The 21717-nt window shown below is 49.5% G+C and overlaps 1 long non-coding RNA gene across 2 annotated transcripts in view; it reads left to right on the top strand.

Annotated features, from left to right (window-relative positions):
• The window catches only part of LOC123644664, a 100498-nt gene that overhangs the window by 26979 nt on the left and 51802 nt on the right, over nucleotides 1-21717 (top strand). For both annotated transcript variants that reach the window (XR_006737206.1, XR_006737205.1), the window contains exon 2: nucleotides 8145-8248. This is a non-coding gene — a long non-coding RNA (uncharacterized LOC123644664). The remainder of the gene's footprint in view (nucleotides 1-8144; nucleotides 8249-21717) is intronic.

Below are 21717 nucleotides of genomic sequence, written 5' to 3'. Positions count from 1 at the left end.
GCTCTCATGAAAAGCCCCAAGTCCTCGCTGCTGGCCACTTACCTTGGTCAGGAGCCGGGGAAGGAGGGCCCAGCCTGGGGAGTCCGGGGACTGCCTGGAGGGGTCCTGCAGCTCTGGCCTCGTGGAGACACAGCCCAGCACCCTCCAGAGGTTGCCCCTCTGCTCTGCTCTTCAGGTTCCCTGGAGACAGGAGGGGAGCTGCGGCCTCATTTCTTGCAGGCAGGTACGGAGCACTCCTCTCAGGTCCCCCGCCCCAGTGTCTCCTAATTTTTGTCCTTTGTTCCCTGAGCCTTTTGCTTGAAGATACCTTAAGTACCTTGTGTGTATGTTCACTTTAAAAACACATTTTAGTGTTTGTAAGGAAAAGATTTCAAAGACATGTAACATCCATGTTGAGTTTCGTCAAATGCAAAGCAGAGTGCGTCTGCACTACAGTTTGTGTGCCCTGCAGACAGGCAGGATTGAATGCAAGAACTTCTGGACCAAAAGGGGTCGTCTTGGGTCAGTCTGCTCAGGAGCCGAGGTTAAAGCATGTGTTACTCTCCTGATAGAGGAATCCCTGCCGTGTATTTGTGTGTGACACGAGAGCCTTCACATCTGTCAGCTGGTTTTGTCTTCACAGTAGCACGAGGAGGAGTGGGCAGGGCGGCAGGTTGAGGGTAGGGTTGCGGGAGACCACACTCACCACTGCACCAAGCTGCTCTCGTTCCATCTCCAGGACCTGTCCAGGCCATAGTACCTTTGGATATCTGTTCCTTCCCCCAGGATCCTAGGGGCCATCCTCCAATTTCTGCCCCACAGGCCGAGGTTTCTAAGGCACTCCCTGGGAACTGTGCCTCTCTGCTTCCTGGTATGCCACCACCAGGAGATGGCAAGGGACAGCGTGCTGACCACGTCTTTCCACAGCAGTTTCTGAATGGGTTCAGTATGCCCTTACGGACCCCAGGGTGTGCTGCGTGATGCGCCTGAGGCAGCCCCTACTTGTGGGCCTTACCTGTCTTTAGAACTTTAGTGGTTATTTAAAATTTTGGAAAAATTCTAGTTGTAGCACAAAATCACCTAGCTTCTCTCAGTGCGTTTGGAGACTTTGAAGCCGTTTTAGCAGGTTCTGTCCCATGAGTAGCACTTACTTCAGTCTGCCATCCAGGGACACGAGTAGCTGTGCCTGTCAGCTTGGCCCTGCCTGAGCCTGCCCTGCTGGGCTTAGTGACAGGCTGCGGGTGGCAGGGTGCTGCTCCCACACACCTCTAGGAACACTGGGGCCCCGAACCTGCGTGACTATGCCAGCTGCAGGCTGCTCCTCCCTCCAAGTGGAAGTCTTTGAGGTGAAACGTCCATTTTGTAAACAAATATTTTAGATTTTTATTGTGTCTAGTCTGAAAATTACTTATTTGCTTTTTAAGTATGTGAAAGTGCTTCCTAGCAGAAGGGTTGGAAATCTTTCTCTTTGTGCTTGCAGTTAGCAGTCTCTGGCTGCTGCAGTTGAGAGGGGAGCGGAGGGGCCAGGCTCCTCCTGCCCCGTCCCTGTCCCTGTCCCTGTCCCCGGGGCCTTCGCGTGTGCTGCCTTGTGGTTTCCGACCTCTGGGAAGCAGCTGGCTTCCAAGCATGGTGTATGTGAGGATGCAGTTGTATTAGGTGACTCTAGAAGGGAAGGCAACTTTCAAAAAGTAGACTAGTACAAATGAAAATACTGTATGTTTGAATTTCATCTGTGAAGGATTAGAAATTGTAGCAGTAGTTTGAAATACAGTTGGGGTTTTCAGGCTGTGGTGCACTTGGTTTCCTTTTGGAGGGCCTTTGAAGGGCAGGGCTAGACAGCACTGGATTTTAGCAAGAGTGGCTGTTCTAGCAAGCTGCTCCCCTTCCCTGCACTCCCCCCCACCGCCTCCTGCCCCACTCCACTGCGCCCCACTGCAGGGCTCTTCCTTCCAGCTTACCCTGGACCTCCCCCACTCCAGGAAAAGTTAAAGAAAATCTTGTCCAAAGGATTTCTGGGCTGCTCCAACCCTGCTCATCGCCTTTGCGAGTGCTGCTTTGGGTGCAGACAGAGGATGCACCTTGTTCTCTCTGCCTGGAGTCTTAGTGTTGAGTCCTGGCTGCCTGCCAGGGGCTGCTGCGGTGTGGGGCAGGGGCCTGGCCACTCGGCACCCCTGCCCCGAGCCCTTCCTGGGCTGATCTGGTCACCTCTGCATGTCCCAGGCCCTGCCATACCACACACGTACACCACACTCGCCACATACTCAATACCCGCCCTAATACACACACACACACACACACACACACACACACACACACACACACACACACACACACACACACACACACTTGCATGTGAACTACTCAGTGAATGAAATGGCAGAATTCTTTAGTTTCCCCCAAAATTAATACCAAAAGTCCCCGTGCCTCGTGCTGTCCTGGCCCAGCACATCCCCTGGTCCCTGAGCCCCCAGCCCCTCAGGCCCTCCCTCTCTCTGCTCAGCGCCTCCTCTTGTTTTCGTCCTCTCTGGCTGTGCCCTGTGCTGTGTGCCTGGTGCCAATCACTAGGGAAGTCTTATCTCTGCTGCAGTAGCTGCCTTCCTGGAAGACATGGGTCCTCCGCTTGCCGCCCCCCCGTCTGCGCTTCCCCACGGGTCGCTTTGCCTCCCTGCGACTCTCCCCACCTAGAGCAGGAAATCCGCAAAGGCACAGGCCGTGGGTTTGATTATGAAGCTGGTGAATAATAAGTGCGCTTTGGTAAAAGACTCAACCAGTGCATGCATATTTAGTAAAGTGAAAGGTGAACGCCCCCTCTGTCTCCCACCCCATCTCCACTCCCCTTCCCAGAGGAAGCCGCTGGGGTGTTCCAGCGCTTTCTGCGTGCCTTTGCATCCATCCGCGGGCTGGCGCGTGTGTCTTGTTCTCTAGCTGGCTTGGCGTGTCCACAGCTGTGATCTGCGGCTAGCTTGCCACGTCCCCTCGACGGTAGGCCTTTAAGATCTGTCTCTGTCAGGACGTGCTGCTCTACCTCTGTTTTTTTTAAATGCCTCAGAGTAGTCTAGCGTGTAGACGCTGCCATAATTTATTCAACCATTTTCCTATTTATGGGTACTTATGTTGTTTCCAGTTTTTTAAAAGATTGCTGCAATGAGAATCCTCAAACAGACATCATTTATGTATATGCGCGTCCTCCTGGAAATGGAGTTCTTGGGTAAAAGGATATGTCTATTTAAATTTTTGATAAGAATGCTGAATTGCCTTTCTGAAAGGCTTCTTTGGGACTCTTCCTGAAGAAACACATTTTTTAAAAAAGGGAAAACCAGCAAAAAAGTAATTCACTGCCAACAGCTAAATAAAGAGAGGAAGAGGGGGTACTCCCTCAGGCCGTGAAGTGTGAAGTGCAGCAGCCTAGGGGAGCCACGCACCCAGGCAAAGGTTGACATGGTCTCCTTTGCAGTCCCTGACTTCCCTGCCCACCGCTGTCGGGGTTGGGAGGGACGCCCCAGAGCCTGATGGGCCTCACCAGAGTCAGGAGGGGCCTGTTCTCCAGGGCTCCTTCCGGGGTCTGTCGGCACCGCATTCTGGGAGCGTCCCGGAGCTCCATCTTCCAGCTCACCCACTGGCTCTTTAACTGCAGCCATTCTCACATTTAACTCTCTGAATAGCAACTACTATATTTTTAAAAAAATTAATAGACTTAATTTTTTTCCAGCACTTTTAGGTTTATGAAAAAATGGAGCAAAGAGTTCAGAGAGATCTCCTATGCCCCTTCCACCCATCCCCGCAGTTTCCCCATCATTGACATCTTACGTTGATATGGCACATTCTTCACCATTGATGAGCTACCGTTGATTGTTATTAACTGAAGTCCATGGTTTACATTCGAGTTCACTCTTGGTGTTGTACCTTCAATGGCTTTTGACAAATGTGTAATGACTCAACTACTGTCGAAGCAGGAAGCCCTGGTAGGAGGCACAAGAGCTTGGAGGCGGAGGCCAGGGCGAGTGGTGGGCGGGAGGAGAGGAGGCAGGGTCTGGAGGCTTCTGGAGCTCAACCCTGCACCATTTACTGATGAGGTGGGTTGGGGGGAGAGAGGTGTCAAGGATGACCGGCTGGGTGATGAGTTGCTGTCAGCTGGGACAGGGGAGGCCGTGGGTAGAGCTGGACTTTGTGTAGGGAAGCTTGGCCCAGCTTAGACCTGCTGAACTTGAGATGCCCGTTAGACATGCACTGAAGGTGTTGAAAGACATTGGCACTAGGGAGCTGTCAACTTAAAGATGGATCTTCAACCCATGGTCTAGGTGTTGTGCATGACAAACAGTAGCCTGGCTGATGACAGTGGTGAACTATCTGAATGGTAACAGAAGTGCCGTGCAGTTCAGGTGCAGCCTCAGTGGCCCAGGCTGGAGGGAAGAGAGTGGTGTGGAGGCTCCGCACCTATTTCTAGTATTTACTTGTCTGGGGAGATTGTCCTCACATTTCCTCCAAGTGCATATCCCTCAAACTTAGAATACTTCATTGAGTGTGTAAAAATTTTCCTCTGAGAATTTTTTCACAATTAAAGTCATTTCCATCATTTCACCTCTCTTTGACCATCCTGAGGAAGTTTTTAGGAAAGGTAAAGAGAAATGTATTTTTAGCATAAAACAAAATTATAACATTCTCAAAAGTTGACACAGTAGAAAAATACACCTGAAATGCTCAAATGCGGCCACATCATCATATCTTGCATTGAATACTACAAATATCCTAAGCCCAGGTTGTTCTCCATGTGTGGACTGGCCTGGTATGTCAGAACAAGAATAGAATTCCCCAGGGCTGTCACCCAGCAACCAGCTCCCACAGGGCAAGGCTCAGCAACTGTAGCTTTGCTGCCCACTGGGCAGATCGGCCTGGAGTGGCCCAGAGGTAGAACTTACCAAGCTGTATTTGCAGGACCAGGGGCATCCACCTGAAGACACCCTCCGTGGGGCCGGTGGGATGAACTTGTCCACATCCCTCTGTCCTAAGCACCGTGTGCACCTCCGTGTTCTCTCCTGGGCCTGGGTCTTGCTTCCTGCTTGTACCTGCCCTGTGCCACTCTTGGAGGCACACGGAGCCTTGGGGTCAAGGCTTTCCCAAGTGCTTTGACAGTTGATCCTGATTCTGTTACCCCAGACACTTGCCTGGGTGGCCCTGCTGCCTTCAGAGCCTGCACAAGCATCCAGGGGGGCCGCCATCACACACCCCGTGCTGGTGGGGGCCATGAACACCTGGAGGGGAGCACCTTCCCAGGGTGGATGGTCTCAGATCGTGACTGGGTTCCTGGGACAACTCGAAAGGGATGGGAGTGGCTTGGGCTGGGTGTGCCTGTAGACTTGAGTTTTTGTGGAAGAGAGCAGATCCCCCTCCTGCTGTCCCTGTGCCAGCCCTGGCCCGGCTTGGCTGTTCCCAGCTGGGTACCTTGACCTTCTGGTCACCATCCATTGCAAGGTGGGCCCCAGTGGTTAGTTGCTAGGAGCAGAGCGCCGGCGTTGGCCTGGGATGCTGGTGCCCACCCCCTTGCCTTCCCACGTTCTTTCTGGGGTTGGGGACTGGGGGCAAGGGCAGAAGCTGGCCCTTAGGAACCATGCTTTACTGGCTGTGGGTTAATTGTGGGGGTTATTTGTGAGTTACTGGAGTGTTCTGCACTTCCCTGCAGACATTTTTCCTGGTTGGGTCTAGAAAGTGGCTGAGCCCAGTGAGGGAGGGCAGGATACCACACGTGTGCCCTGCTGGGAGAGTCATCTGCTGGGCACTGCCACACACAGAAAGCCGAGTGCCTGAGCCCAGTACACAGTGGGCTGGCCTCACCCCTGGTTGTCGAATGAGGGGGTGAATGAACAACCACAGACACCCTGGTTCCCAGGCAGCTGCACCTCCGCTCCTGGGGACGTTCTCTGAAGGGGGAGCATTGGAGACAACTGCCTGTATTTTTAGCCACAGAACATGTTGCAGGTGGCAGCCTGTGGCCCCATGACAGTTGACGGCAGTTTTGCCCTGTGGTGGTGATGGGAGCCCGTGCTGTGGGAGCTGGTGGGCGGCTCTCTGCATGGTGGGGCAGGCTGTGGCCTTCTCTGGCTGAGGATGAGGGCCAGGGACCTGCAGGGAGCAGGCAGAGGTCAGGGACGAGCGCTGTCTCTGGGCACCACTCCTGAACGCACCCTACAGCGGGGCTGGGGGGTCCTGCAGGTGTCTTCTCCCAGAGGGGCTGTGCAAATTTGACCCTCAGGGTGGCCTCTGCATTTCCTTTCTGGGGACTCCTGGATGAGCTCTGCCCCCCAGGGCATCCTGCACCATGTTGACGTGACAACCCCCTCCACAGTAAGAAACTTCCAGTGGCCCCATTTGCCTGTGGGGTAAGAACCGGCTTGAGCACGGCAATCACTCTGCTCCGTGTGCTCTCAGTGGCGTGTTCTGCTGCTGCTTCCTTCCTGCCGTAGCCCGATGCCTTTGACCTCCAGCAGGACGCTCCCTCCCCACCCTTCAGCGTGCTTTCCCAGTCTTTGCAGCTCCCTGTATTTATCCTCCTCTTTCTTTAAGGCTGCATTTGCGGGTGTGCTGGCCTGCAGTGGCATTTCTAGTCTGTAAATGCTGTGCCGTCATGGGGCCAGGGAGGCCCTTGAGGGAGCAGGAGAGATGGCCAGGAATGATTGTGAGAACTTCAGAGACAAGGCAGGGCTGAGAAGAGTGTGATTACCCCCAGAGTTCAGGGACACCTCCCTCAGTTGGGGTTTGAAGACTGAATAGCAGTTTGTCAGGAAGATTCTAGAGGAGCAAAAGGGGGATGGTTCAAACATGGGGATGAAGAGGTGAGGCACAGACAGCACAGGCCTTTGGGGTGTGGTAGGGGCAAGGCAGCCATGGGCAGGGCCTAGGCCAGGACCTCAGTCGCCTTGCACACCATGGTTCAGAGGTGACATCCTTGTCCTGCAGTGCTGTCCCTCCACGCGCCCCATTAGAATCCTGGCTGTAGGTGTGCTCTCGTTCCCACACTACCATGGGGGCAGGCACAGTGCCCCACCCTCGTGCTTTGGGCCGACGGAGTGGGTCGTGTTTGGACCTAGGAGGCTTCAGATGGGTGCCCTGCTCCTTGGGCAGGAAACGTAGAGCAGAGGAAGCAGCAAGATGGAGTGTAGTAGCCGTTGATGTTAAAGCACAAGGAACCTCATAAGTCATGCGTGTCAGCCCCCTTGCTGGACATGGTAGGAAGATGAGGGTGAGAGGGGTTGGGGGTGAGTGCTGGGGATGGGGCCTGAGCCACAGCATCTCACCGCTCCCACCATCCTTTGACATAAGGAAACTGAGGCACAGGCAGTTTCCATAGTCTTCCCAGGCTGAGTGCACAGCTAGGATGTGAACCAAGCTGTCTGGGCAGCTCAGTTCGTGGGGAAATCCAGGCGGGGAGCTGACGCTCGGGCGGTGGCGCTGGTCTGCAAGGGCGCTGGCCGAGCACCGATGGCCCCCCGCTTCCCAGGGAGAAAACCGTGTCACCTGCTAATCTGATGGCTGCTCTGGCCACCCGCACGTGCGCACCTTTGCCCTTTCTTTGCAGAGGGTTTGTTTAGTGTATTTGGTAGAATCCACCCCCGCCGATGTGTGGCACACACCATTTTCAGATAAATAACCCCACGTTACACCAAGCTGCGTATCTTGTGTTGCATTTTGCTACTTGGGAAAAACAAGTTGGGAGCAGCATCTTGATAGGACGTGTTTCATTTCCTGTCAGAGCGAGTGAAACCTGAAACATTAATGGTCCTGGGTTTCCTGTATCTTCTTCCAAAAGGGGTTGAGGAATACATTCCCCGTGAGCTCAGAGTGAAGCCCGCTGGACCCGGCTGCAGGTCCTCAGTGATCTGCGCTTCTGGCCGCTTGGGAGTCAATGTCAATGCGGGGGCTCGAGGACACTTGAAAACGGGGGGAGAGTCAGGGTCCGTTTGTGACTCTTTGTTTTTCAAATGTTTGCCTGTTCTGGAGAATCTTGCAGTTCTGATCCTGTTGCAAGCTGCTTTCGGGATGAGGGGCAGGGGCGGGAGCTGTGAGCTCACTTGTTTTTGAGCGCCCGGTTTCCTGACGGCGAAGTCCTCTGTCTGTGGATCAGCGCTTTGCGTTCCCGCCTGGCTCACGCTGTTTGTTCTTTCTCATCACAGCCCGAGCATCTAACCGCTGCTGAACCGCGTGCGGGCAAGCCACCGCGGAGGCCAGCGCTGTCCTGCGGACGGGTTGACGGTCTTCTCGTGCCCGGAGATTCCTGGTGAGTAGGATGTGTTGCCGTCACCACCGGGCCCCGCTGGACGTGCATTCTTGTGGGTCCCGGCCGTGTCTAAATGGGGCCTATGAGAAGAGCCGCACCCGCCGTTGTCCTCACCTTTCTCTAACAAATGTTTAAACACAGCTATGCTGAATTTTTTCATCATTTTCAGGTTTTACGAATTTACATTTATTTTGAGGAGAAAGACAGGAAGGAGAACCAGTGTTCACGCAGGAACACGGCCAGACAGAAGACGATGCATCTCCTGTGACCCTGGCAGTTTCATCTCAGAGATCCTGTCTAAGGGACCCACCAGGGGCCTTCTCTGGGCTGCACCAAACACCTCTGGCGCTCCATGGAGCACCTGTGGCTTTCTTGGGCAGCCTCCCTGCTGCTTAGGTGCTGGTGGGGTCCAGGGCATCCAGGAGGCAGGGCCAGCAGGGAGCGGGCAGGCTGTCCTTGCCCACCCTGGCAGTAACAGTCTAGATTGTTTTGCACTCCAGGCTGTTCGCTGTTGACCTAGGCAGCCTGTCCCAGGCACTGCCTGTGTGATCTGGGCCTTCCCTGGGGGCAGCAGGCAGGGCAGCCTGGGACGCTGGTGGCCACTATGGAGAGTCCCTGCATATGCATTGTGCAGGTTACTCAGGCTGTGTCCAAGGTGCCTGGACAAGGTCGGGTCTGAGAGTGTATCACCTCAGGGGCCATCACCTGCTGGGGAATGCTGGCCACCAGGCCTGTATGAATTTCATAGGGAAGCTGTGACAAAGTACCGCAGACTGGGTGGCATATGCAACAGACACTTACTGTCTCACAGTTCTGGAGGCCAGAAGTCCTAGATCAAGGTGTGGGCAGGGTTGGCTCCCGCTGCGCACTGCATACAAAAGACACGTTCTGTGCCCCTCTCCTGGCTTCGGGTGCTTGCCAGCAACCTTTGGTGTTCCTTGGCTTGTGGCAGCGCAATTCTCATCTTTGTTCTGTCTCCGTTTCTGTATCCAAATTTCCCCTTATTTTAAGGACACTGGTCGTACTGGATTAAGGCCCACTCTAATGACCTCAGTTTAACGTGGTCATTTGCCAAGAGCTTATTTCCAAACAGGGTCACATGCACAGGAACTAGGGGTTAACAGGAACCTCAACATTATTTGGGGGACATAGTCAACCTCTGTAAGTCCCCTGCCCGGGCAGGGCACATTCTCTAGCTGCCTATGGGGCCTGGTGGTTGGAATACACTGTCCCCTCCTGCAGACGTGGGAGTATCGTCAACGGCCCTGTAATTGTCCCACAGGGGCCCTTTGCCTAGTGGAAGTGCAGTGCACAGTGGTACCACAGCAGCGTCACAGCCATGCTCCGTCCCTTACTGTCCCTCTGACCCGCGTTCCTGCTGCCTGTGCCGACACACTGCTCTCCCCTGATGCCCTTGCTTCCACGGGCTTCCCCACGATTCCCATCCCTAATCTGGTCCTTGCTCCCAGAGAGCCAGCTCAGGGCCACCCCGCCTCACAGCCTCTGTCAGGAAGCATCCTGACCCACCCAGCCCGTCCTGCTCCTGCCTCTCAAGCCGCAGCACCCCAGCTCCTTCAGGGGAGCCAAGACCTTGAAAGCAGCACCAGCAGCATCTATTCCACACGTACCGTACGCTGTGCTGAGGAAGCCACGGTCACTCCCCTAATGGTCACCACCGAGGCCAGTGAGAAAAGGGAGGTTATTGCGCATGTTCACGAGTGCTAGAGCCAGAATCAAACCCTCTGCGGTGGCTCCAAAGCCTCGGCCACATCTCCGTCACTGTCCCAGGCCCTGTCCTGGGTGCTGGGGAAGCCGCGGCTGCTGGGACAGGCCTGTGCTCGCTCACGCAGCCTGCTGGGCCGAGCATCACTGGAGGTAACAGGACCTGTGCCAACCACCCTCGTCCCTTCACGGCCCCATGTCTCCGTCTGCTTTTCCAAACATTATTTTTGTTTTATCAGTAAGATATATATATATATATATATATATACATGCATATATATATATATATTTTTTTTTAAAGAAGTCAAAGAGTTTTATAAGGTTTATTTAAATAATAGCAGACCCCTGGCCACCTTGCACACGGCCCTGTCCCTGTCCCACTCCCCACAGGCCAACACTTCCAGCTCTTGTAGGTGTTTCCTTTGGGATTTATCTCTGTATTTTTACAGAATATGTGCACACTGCTCTTTCTTGACTTCCTGTTGTTATAAAGATGGTTTTAACGCATAGATTTCCCTCCGTAGAGCTGCTCCCTCTAACTAATGTAGTTACATCATAATTTGGGGTTAAATCCTCATGCAGCGTGTATTAGTCAGGACAGGCCACATCGTGGGGCAGGAACAAACATCCCCTAGAGCTGAGAGAGTCCCGTGTCTTCAGACAGAGGCTACAGCCTCCTGCCCGGGGGGTGTCTGGGGCTGAGTCTGGGGCAGGTACTGTGGGATGGGGGGCCTCAGCACTCAGCACACAGACACTTGCCCGTGTCCCCTGTTCTGTGCCCTCCTCCGGGACCTGTGGTGTCCTTTCCCCAGAGGGCATCCCTCTTCTCCTCTGAGCCACCAGGGGTCTGACTGCTCCTTGTTCAGATTGCCAAGCAGCCCCCTGTTTTCTGCCTCACCCCCTTTCTGTGCTGGGGGTCTCAGATCTTGAGCCTTTTGGGGTTTTGGAGCTGGGAGACGAGACTGGGCAGGAACCGGGCCCACCAGGGGCTCTTCATCCCTGTGCCTCCTTCAGCACTTTGCCTGGTACAATTTGCAGGTACAGTTTTTATTTCTGTTTCTCATTCTCTGTGTTGCTTTTGAGTGATTTCAAAAGAGAAAAGTTGTGACCCCATTTCTCAAAAAACAGAAGTCAGCCTGGTCACCCTTCAGCCTACTAGGGTCGGCTTCCCACCCTGCCGCCCTGCTGAGACAGCACCTGGTGTTGCCAGACGTGGCCTGGGGTTTTCTGCCCTGGCCTTCCTGGACGCCGGGTGCATGGGCGTTGCTGCTCTCCCCCTCCTTGCCTTGTTCGCAGTCTTAGGGGAAGGTATCTAGGTTCTCATCATTAAATGTGATATCGTCTGTAGGTTTTTAAAAATTGAGGTAAAATTCACATAACATAAAATTAACCATTAACCATGTTAAAGTGTGTGATTCAGTAACAGATAGTGCATTTCCAATGTTGTGTGACCATCGTCTCTCTCCAGTCTCAAGACATTGTCATCATCCCAGAAAGAAACAGTCATACCCATTAAGCAGTTACTCCCTGTCCCCCCTTACCCCGGCCTCTGGCAACCGCCAGTCTGCTTTGTGTCTCCATGGATTTACCTATTCTGGATGTTTCCTGTAAGTTAGAAATCATACAATTTGTGACCTTTTATGTCGGGCTTCTTTGGCCCAACAAAAGGACGATCCTTTATAAGGATCATCCATGTATCAGAACTTCATTCCTTTTTCATGGCTGAATACTATTCCACTGTATGGGTATACCACATTTGGTTTATCCATCCCTCAGTGAGTAGACATTTGGGTTGTTTCCACCTTTTGGCTATCATGAATAATGCTGCTATGAGCATGTGTGTACAAGTGTTTGTCTTTTTTGAAATCTTTTGTGTATGTAGTTGGGAATGGCATTGCTGGGTTATGTGGTAACTCTATGTTTAACTTTTTGAGAAACAGCCAAACTGTTCTCCATAGCAGCTGCACCATTTTACATTCCCACCAGTAATATATGAAGGTTCTCATTTTTCCACATCCTTACCAGCACTTTTTAGTTCCTGGTTTGTTTGTTCATTGTTTTATTGTGGGCAGCCTACTGGGTGTGCAGTGGTGTCTTCTTGTGTTCTTTATTGGCATTTCCCTAATAGCTGCAGGTTTTTGTAGATGTTATTGATTAAGCTGAGGATGTTTTCCTCTATGCCTAATTTGGTGAGTGATTTTTTTTTAAATCAGAAATGGGTGTTAGATTTTGTCAGATGCTTTTTCTGCATCAATTGATAACGATCATATGATTTTTCTTCTCTAGTCTGTTGATGTGGTAGATTTTAAGCACTGATTTTTCTAATGTTGAACCAACATTGCCATCCTGGAAAAAAATATCACTTATTTGTAGTATGTAATTCTTTTTATACATGTTGGATTTGATTTGCTAATATTTTGCTGTGGATTTTTAAGTGGTATGTTCATGACAGGTATTTGTCTATAGTTTTCTCTTTTTGTGATTTCTTTGGTTTTGATGTTAGGGTAATTCTAGTTTCATAGAATAAATTAGGAAGTGGTCCTTCCTCCTCTAATTTCTAGAATGGATTATAGAGAATTGGTATCCTTTCTTCCTTAAATGTCTGATGGAATTCACCAGTGGAACTCTCTGGGCTCAGGGATCTCTCTTTTGGAAAGTTATTAATTATTTATTCTATTTCTTTAATAGATATAGCTATTAGGTTTGTTTGTTTCTCCTTGCATGAGTTCTGGTAGTATGTGTTTCTTAAAGAATTGGCCCATTTTATCTAAATTATCAAATTTTGGGGCATAGAGCCCTTTGTAGTATTTCTTTATTATTCTTTTAATATTCACGGAATCAGTATTGGTGACTCCTCTTTCATTTCTGGTATTGGTAATTTTTGTCTTCTCTCCTTTTTCTTGGTTATCCTGGTGAAAAAAACAGACTTTGAGTTTGTTGATTTTCTCTATTATTTTCCTGTTTTCAATGTCATTGATTTCTGCTCTAATTTTTATTATTTTAATTCTGTTTGCTTTAGGCTTAAATTGTTCATCTTTATCTTGTTAAGCTTAAGCTCCTAAGCTAGAAGCTTAGGTTATTGATTTTAGGTTTTTTTCCCTAATATGTGGATTTAATGCTGTAAATATCCCTCTAAGCATTGCTTCAGTTATATTCTACAAATTTTGATAAGTGGTATTTTCATTTAATTTAAAAAAACTTAAAAAATTTTTCTTGGTAACTTTCTTTTTGACTCGTGTGTTATTTAGAGTTGTGTTGTTTAATTTCCAAATAGTTGGGATTTTCCACCTATCTTCCTGTTACTGATTTTTAGTCTAATTCCATTCTGGTCTGAGAATATATTTTTGTGATTTCTGTTTTTCAAAAACTTATTAAGGTGTGCTTTGTGGCTCAGAGTGTGAAATATTTGAATGAGTGTTCCATGCAAACTTGAGAAGAATTGTTGTTGGATGGAATATTCTATAAACATCACTTAGATTGAGTTGATTGATAATGCTACTGAAGTGAACTATCCTTGTTGATTTTCTGCCTGCCTGTTCTATCAATTACTGACAGGGAGATGTTGAAGTCTCCAATTATAACACAGGATTTGCCAGTCCCTTCTTTCAGTTCTACCAGATTTTACTTCAAATATTTTAATGCTCTTTTGTTAGGTGCATAGCCTCTTAGAACTGTGATGTCCTCTTAGAAAGCTGACCTCTTTCTTATAATGTAATGCCTGCTCTTTATCCCTGATAATTTTCCTTGAAGTCTGCTTTGTCTGAAATTAATATCGGTACTCCAACTTTTGATTAGCGTTAGCATGGTGTATTTTTTTTCCATCCCTTTACTTTTAACTTGCCAGTGTCTCTATATTGAAAGTGGTTATCTTATAGATGGAATATAGTTGGATCTTGTGTTTTTATCCACTCTGAAAACCTGTCTTTTAAATGATGTATTTAGACCATTGACATTTAAAATGATTATTGATATACTTATATTAATGTTAGACTTTTTATTAACTGCCTTCTATTCTTGCCATAGACTTTTTTTTCCTCCCTCTAGTTTCAACTGACCATTTTATATAATTCCATTATATCTCCTCTTAGCTCATCATTAATACTTCTTTTAAAATATTTTTAGTCCCTTAGAATTTACAGTAGACATTTGAAAATAATCTAAGCTCACCTTTAAATAACACTATACTTCTTCACATTTAGTACAAATACATGTTATAAAACAGAATACTCCCAAGTCCTCTTCTCTATCCCTTGTGACGTTGCCATCATTAATTTATTTCACTTATCCACATGCCATAATCACACAGTACAACGCTATTACTATTGCTTTAAAGTTATTTAAAATTTACATCAAATAAGAGTAAGAAAAATAGAAAACTTTATTTTGCCTTCATTTATTCCTTTTTGGACACTATTTTTTTCTCTATGTAGATCCAAGTTTCTAGCTTATATCATTTTCCTTCTTCATGAAGAAAAATCTTTTAAACATTTCTTTCAGAGTATGTCTGCTGGTGATAAATTTCCTTAGTTTTTGTCTGTCTGAGGAACTATTTGTCCTTCACCTTTGAAGGACAATTTTCCTGAACATGGAATTCTAGGTTGGTGTTTTTTCTCTTTCAAAACTTTAAAGATTTAACTCTGCTCTCTTCTTGTTTGCTGGTTTCTGACCAGAAGTCTGCTATAATGTTTATCTTTGTTCCTATATAGATAAGGTGTTTCCCCAACCCCCTCTGGGGTCTTTTGTCATTTCATTTTCTCTTTGTCTTTGGTTTTCTGCAGTTCAGCAAATGTGATATGCCTTGGTAAAGGTTTGGGTTTTTTGTTGTTGTTGTTTATTTGTTTGTTTTTTAGGATTTGTTCTATTTGGTGTTTTTTGAGATTCCTAGATCTGTGGCTTGGGTCTGTCATTGATTTTGGAAAAATTTCGACCATTATTACTTCAAGTATTTTTTCTTCTCCATTCTCTCATTTGTCTCCTTCTGGTATTCCAATGACATGTGTAACACCTTTGATGTTGTCCCACAGTTCTTGTATGTTTTGTTCTGTTTTTGCTTTCCTCTATTCATTTTTTCTTTGCATTTCAGTTTGGAAAGTTTCTATTGACTTATCTTCAAGCTCACTGTTTTTTTCCTCAGCCATGTTGTTGAGTCCATGAGAGGCATTCTTCATTTCTGGTATAGGTATTTTTCTTCTTTTGAAAACATTTCTAGCATCTCTTTTTGATTCTTTCTTAGACTTCCCATCTCTCTGCTTACATTACCCATCTTTTCTTTCATGTTGTCTACTTTTTGTATTAGAGTCCTTAGCATACTAAATCATAATTATTTAAATTCCAAGTCTGATAATTTTAAAATCTGTATCATATCCAAGTCTGGTTCTGACACTTGCTTTATCTCTTTAGAATGTGTTTTTTTCCTTGCCTTTAAAGCTAGATACGATGTATAAGGTAATAGAAACTGAGGTAAATATGCCTCTAATGTGAGGTTTTATGTTAATCTGGCTATGAGTTGGGCTGTGTGTAATGCTTGTTGTAGCTGTAGGTGTCAGAGAGTTCAAATCCCTCCAGCGTCCTTGTTTTCATCCCTGCCTTGGCTTTGGGCTTCCCCACGTCAATGGGAAAGAAGAAAAACTCTGTAAAATAATGTAGGGAGGTTTATTCTGAGCCACATTTGAAAACCATCGCCCAGAGCCACACCCAAGAATCCTTGAGGAAGTGGACTTCCTGTGGTTACAGTTTGGTTTTATGCATTTTGGGGAGACAGGAATTACAGGTAAAGTTGTAAATCAATACATGGAAGGCATACATTGGTTTGGCCCAAAAAGGTGGGACATCTCAAAGCGGGGACTTACAAGTCATAGGTGGATTAGGGATTCTTTAGTTGACAATTGGCTGAAAGAGTTAGGTTTTGTCCAAAAGACTAGGAATCAGCAGAAAGTAATGCTTGAGTTAAGATAAGGGTCTTCTATCTTTTATGTGATGCTATACCCGAATCAGGTTGGAAAGTAAACCACATCATAAAAATCTGTTTACTGAGATTTTATCATTTGTAAGCGTGACTCACCAGGCCCCCTTAGAAAGGAATTTTTGGGGCAAAGAACAAGATCAGAGTTTAGTCCTCAACTAAGTACTCCTTGGAGAGTGTGTCTGGCAGCTCTCTCAGCTTTAATCTGCTATTCTACACTGAAGCCCTGTGGGTGTAGTTGTAAGTGTGGGGGAGAGCCAGGGGTCTGTAACCTGATTAAATCTCAGTCCTTCAGTGGGCCTGTGTCCCTGGGCTGTGACCTTCACAAGTGCTGCTTCTTGTATAGCTTTTCCACCCCCTCAGGTGAGGCAGGAAGACTAGAGGGGGCTGGAGTCTGTGGAATGCCCCTCCCCCATGGCTCTGAGACAAGGTCCTGATAAAGTCTTTCTCCCTGGGGAGCAGCCCTTTGTTATGGAGAAGGTTCTGGGTGTATTTTATAAGGATTGCTTTTCCCCTCCTTTTGCCGGAGCATGAGGGGATGTTTCTTGGCTCTTCATGGTTAAGAACCTAGTGGAAATCCTAGAAGTAAAGCTCATGCAAGTCTGGGGCCCTCAGGAGTTTCCCACTGTCATGTGAGTCCATACTTGGCCTCCAGGAATTTGTCAGAATTACTAAAACTGCTAACTAGGTTATGGCTCCAGAGGCTCTGCTCCACGTAAGCGGATCTTGGGGATGACTCTCTGGATTTGCCCGTCTCTCCAGATTTCAGGGGGCAGTTTGTAAACTGAGCTCACTGATGGGCCCATGAATAGTCATTGAATTTCAGTTGTCCAGCTTTTTCTTGTCTTCTAAGTTGTTTACATGTTGGAGCTGAAACCTGGGTCTTTCTTCTGCTTCGAATTCCCTGATGCTTATCCCCACCTGGAATTGTGTTCTTAACTGATGATTTACTCATTTGTCGTCTGTCTTCCCCGTTAAAGCATACATTCCAGGGGACTGGAACTTTGTCTGTTCCTGTGCATCCCTGTACGCAGAAGAGAGCCTGGCACATTCTGAATGAATACACCAAAAGTGATAAGTAGGCCAAGCCACCTGGTCTCGGGTAGCTGATAATTTGTAGAGTTTCTCTCATGCCTTGTGGTTCTGGTGAATTCGAGACACAGATAAATGAGGCTGCAAATGGGTGTCCCCGGTGACTGGAGGTGCTGCCATTTCAGATACAGGGTTGTGATGCTGCCCGCCTCTCACAGGGCACCCATGGTCTGTCTCTAGAGTGGTTCTCTGCAGCAGCGCTGGTGCCAGGGCTTCCCTGGGGCAGCAAGTTGGCCCAGTTGACACAGAAGAAGGCGGCTTTTCTGTGATCACTTCTAAATTGCCAGCTGTTTTGCCCTCTTACTGGACTAGACCTTCCACCTGCCCCTGTCCTACATTCCAAGTACTTGGCTTTGGGATTGCAATAGTGGGACTTCTGCACACATGGCAAAAAACAAATTCTCCTCCGTTCTTCACGTGTCTTCTTAATGATCTTACCACCAGCATCTATTCTCATGAACAGATTTTTAAACCATCGCCATCTGTTCTGCTCTTAATTACAAGCGTAAAAAATATTATTTTCCTAATTCTGTCAAGGGAAGGGGGAAAGTGTATTCCTAAAGACCACAGTTCTTGTGTGAAGAAGTGTAGATCTGTCATCCACCCACAAAAGATAAAGTTGCTTCTGCCCCAAATTGAAGCATTCCAAGCAGTTATTTTACCTAGACGGTAAAGTCTACCCATTTATATGTATATGAAAAGAAGGTAGCAGAAAGGTGGAAGTAGCTGAGTTGATGAGGGTCACCAAAGGCTATGTCCCCTGCCCTCTTCAGCCCCAGCCCCAGCCCTGCCAGAACAGGGTGGAGGGCGGGGTGGGCTGGCAGGGGTACATTGTGAGCCCCGATGCTGCTGGGGGTGTGTCCAGAAGGAGGTACAATTTCAGGGTTGGGACCATCTGGGCTGGCCTGGAGCTGTCCGTGCTGGGGCTAGGTCAGAAATGAGTATCTTTACCTGTATCGTCTCTCTGAACCTGCCCAAATAAACATCCAGACAGGCCCTGGCAGGTCCTGCAGCTTTCTGCCCTGCTAAGGCAAGAAAAGGTTCTCTGGCTACTTTCAGTCCCAGGAACAGTCTCATTCAGTGATAAAAATGAGTAATTATAGAATCTCTGGAGTGTCTCTGATGGCCTTGGAGCCAGAGGAGGGCCGTGTGCATGTCCCCTTCCCTCTTCTTTCGCCTCTGAGCTTGCCAGCCAGAGTCTGCGCTTGCTTCTCTGTCCTTGCCGGTCAGGGTGAGCCCCTTGGGATGGAGTGTGTGGGGGAAAGGACAGTCCTACCACTAATGGGATGGTTGACACTTTCAGGGTTCACGGATGTTTAACTCGGACTCGTTCTCTCCAGGGGCACATCTGTGGGTTTCTTGGAGATGCTTTTGCTGAAAACTTGCAGCTCATCCCACGACCCGAAGGAAGCCCCGCTGGGCTGTGCCTGGGACTGCTCCATCCACCCGCAGGCCCCTCGGCAGGCCTGGGCCGGCATCCCACTCCCCGGGGGCAGCAGGCAGCTCCTCTTCTTCTCTTGTGGGGTGACTCTGGTCCTGGCCTCCTGCCTCTGGATTCTCAGGAGACAAAGCGCTGGGGACTCAGTGCAGCCATCCCAGGGGTCTCCTATTAATAGAATCCCTGCTTGGGAGGTGAGGCAGAGCCACTTTCTTCCCCTCGTCCATGGTGCACAGCCCTCTACAGAAAGCTCCGTGCTGCTCTTCTGGTCCGCTGTCGGCCAGAAAACATGCTGAGGGGCCGGGGGATGGGGCATCTGTTGTTAGAGGATGTAGGCATGCTTGTCACCTCTTCTGGCCCTCAGGGCACCAGGACAGATCACACTGGACATCCTCTCCCACCACAGGCCACCCCCCAGAAAAGACTCTCCAAGTGGGCTGCTCTGTGGCTCCTGGCCTTTAAGGGAGGCCTGGGAATGGGAGGCTACAGGGAGGTTCCACAGCCAGTTAATGCCACCGAGACTCAGGGGGAATCTCATACCACCACCTGCCATCCCCTACCCCCCAGTAAAGCAGGGCTGACGAGGGATGACCTTGTCCCCTGTCTGCTGGGGCCTGGTGCTGATGCCACCGTGGGCACAAGTCATCAGCTGCACTTTGGACAAGGCGGCACTGCTCCTTCAGGGCCCAGCTGGAAGCCTGCACAGGTGGAGGAGAATGACCATTTCTGGAATTTGTTGCCAGGGCTTCACACAGTTCAGGAGCTATTTTTCTCTCTGAGGGTTTAGAGGGGTTATTTTCAGGAGCTTGGTAGCACCTAAGGGTTAATTAAGACGTTGTTGCCTTCATTTGGCTTAGAGATGGGAAAGTTTTATGTTTATTCAAATTAACGGTAATTTAAAATTACAATTTTAGTCTTAATTGTATGTATTTGGGGATCCCATTTAAGTCTTGGGAAATAATTGCAGGGTAATATTTTGGGAAGTTATATTAAAATGCACAGATGTTCAAGTAGAGGAAGGTCCCTGCGGGTGAGCCTCAGCCTTGTCGAGGGGGCGTCAGGGCAGCTTCCCTGGCAGGTAGGCCCCTCCCAGCGGGGCCTGGGCATGGCTGCAGCTGCCTCCAGCCGTCTCTGCTGAGGATGCTGCTGTCAGATCTTAGGGAACAAGGCCACAAGGCCACAGCTGTCTGGCCTGACCTGGTGTCAGAGTCACCGTCTCTGCTTCTGGTGAGACGTCCTCGGGAGGAGAAGGGAGCGTGCACCGAGATGGGGGAGGGCAGGTGACAGGGTGAGGCGGGCACTCTTGCTGCCCTGGCTGCAGAGGGAACAGAAAATGAAGGGCCCTTTGTCTGATGCTTGCGTCCCCCTGCAAATTCGTATGTTGAAACCCTCACTCCTGAGGTGACGGTATTAGGAGATGGGGACTTTGGGAGGTGTCTCAGTCTGTTTTCTGCTGCTGTAACAGAATGCCACAGGCTGGGTAACTTATAATGAACAGAAAGTTGTTTGGCTCATGGTTCTGGAGGCTGGAAAGTCGAAGATCAAGGGGTCGTATCTGTCGATGGCCTTCTTTCTGCGTCAAAATATGGCGGAAGACGTCACATGGGTGGGGGGGAAGGGGCAGAACTCATCCTTTTATCAGGACCCCCCCCACCCTGTCTCTCTCTCTCGATAATGGCCTTAATCCATTTGTGCGGGCAGAGCCCTCATGACCTGATGGCCCATTAAAGGCTCCACCTCTCAACACTGTTGCATTGGGGATTAAGTTTTCAGCACATGAATTTAGCGGCACATTCAAGCCCCAGGAGAAGGTGGTTGGGTCCTGAAGGTGGAGCCCTCAGGAGTGGGATTACTACCCTTATGGAAGAGGTCCCAGAGAGACCCTCCGCACTTCCACCACGTGGGAGTGCAGTGACAAGGGACGCCCCTAAGCCGGAAAGCGGGTGCTCACCAGACACGGCATCTGCCGGTGACTTCGGACTTCCCAGCCTCCAGAACCGCGAGAAGCAAATTTCTGTTGTTCACCCAGTTTATGGTATTTTGTTATAGCACTCCGAACAGACAAAGACACTCTTAAAACAAATGTTGTGCTCTTTGAAAGAGAGTGTGGGGGTCACAGTCTGCTAGTAAACACAGTCACAGGAGCAGTGCCAGGTCCTGACTGGCCTTAGATTGTAAGACCTTGTCACTGAGTTAGGAGCAGAGTCCTCCAGCTGAGGCTGTGTTGGTCTGCAATGAGGGCATGCTGGGTCCCCAGCAAGTTGCACACTGGCCTGTGGAACAGTTTTCTCAGGCACGTGCCTCTCCCCTCCGCTGTGTGCCAGGGCCTCCTGGGACTGAGAGTAGAATATTGACAGACACAGTTCCTGCCCTTGAGGAACCCGCAGTCTGGGGTTTGATACTGGAGCCCAAGGAGGGCAGCCCACTTAGGCAGGGAGCAAAGGGCGTAGGGAAGGTTCCAGGAAGAAAGGATTTTGAGCTGAGGCCTGCAGGAGAAAGGGTGGGGTGGGCTGGGGGTCAGGTCGCTTCCAGGCGGAGAGCGGCTTACACACGGGAACAAGTCGGGAGTGTGTGGCTCTTTCCCACTGGGCTGTAAACCTGGGGAGAGAAGGTTCTGGGGAGAAGAGGTGCAGGACACGCAGGTGGGTTGTTCCTCCACGGCCTCGGGAGCAGAGTGAAGAGCTTGGAACGTGTCCTGGGGCAGGGACCATTGCAGGGTTTGGAGCAGGGAGGGCTCGATGGAGCGTGCACTCTAGGATTCTGAGTGTGGGGGTGGATGTGGGGTGGGAGGCAGGACAGGCAGCTGTGGACTCCTGTGCAGAAGTGAATGAGGGATCAGTACAGGTTCTGAGTGTGCACAGTAGGTGCCCACCTGCCTGGACTCCAGCCATCCTTGTCTGGTCTGTAGACCCTGTTGTTGAGGGCTGGCAGCTGAAATGCTGGTCTTTCTGGGATAATGAAAAGGAAAAAACTTTGCAAGCAGAGCAGAGGCCTTGCAGCAATCAGTGACATTGCCAAGGTCTAGGTGGGCATGGTCTCTCGGTACCTGTGTGGGAAGGCAGGAAACCTTCTTCCTTCCTTTCTTGCTGCCAGCCACAAATGCTCCCTAGGCTCTGGTTCTTTCTGTTGCTAGATCTGGTGGTGGCTCAGGGTTGTCGCTTGTCACCTTCAGTATTTTATCCCTGTAGGAAATGGTTCATACTTGGAGGACTGCCCCATGCTGTGCCCTGTAGCTTGGCCATCCAGAGCTGTCCA

This window comes from Lemur catta, chromosome 9 (genome assembly GCF_020740605.2).
Source record: "Lemur catta isolate mLemCat1 chromosome 9, mLemCat1.pri, whole genome shotgun sequence".
Classification (NCBI taxonomy): domain Eukaryota; kingdom Metazoa; phylum Chordata; class Mammalia; order Primates; family Lemuridae; genus Lemur; species Lemur catta.
This window is presented reverse-complemented; position numbering and strand designations above follow the sequence as displayed.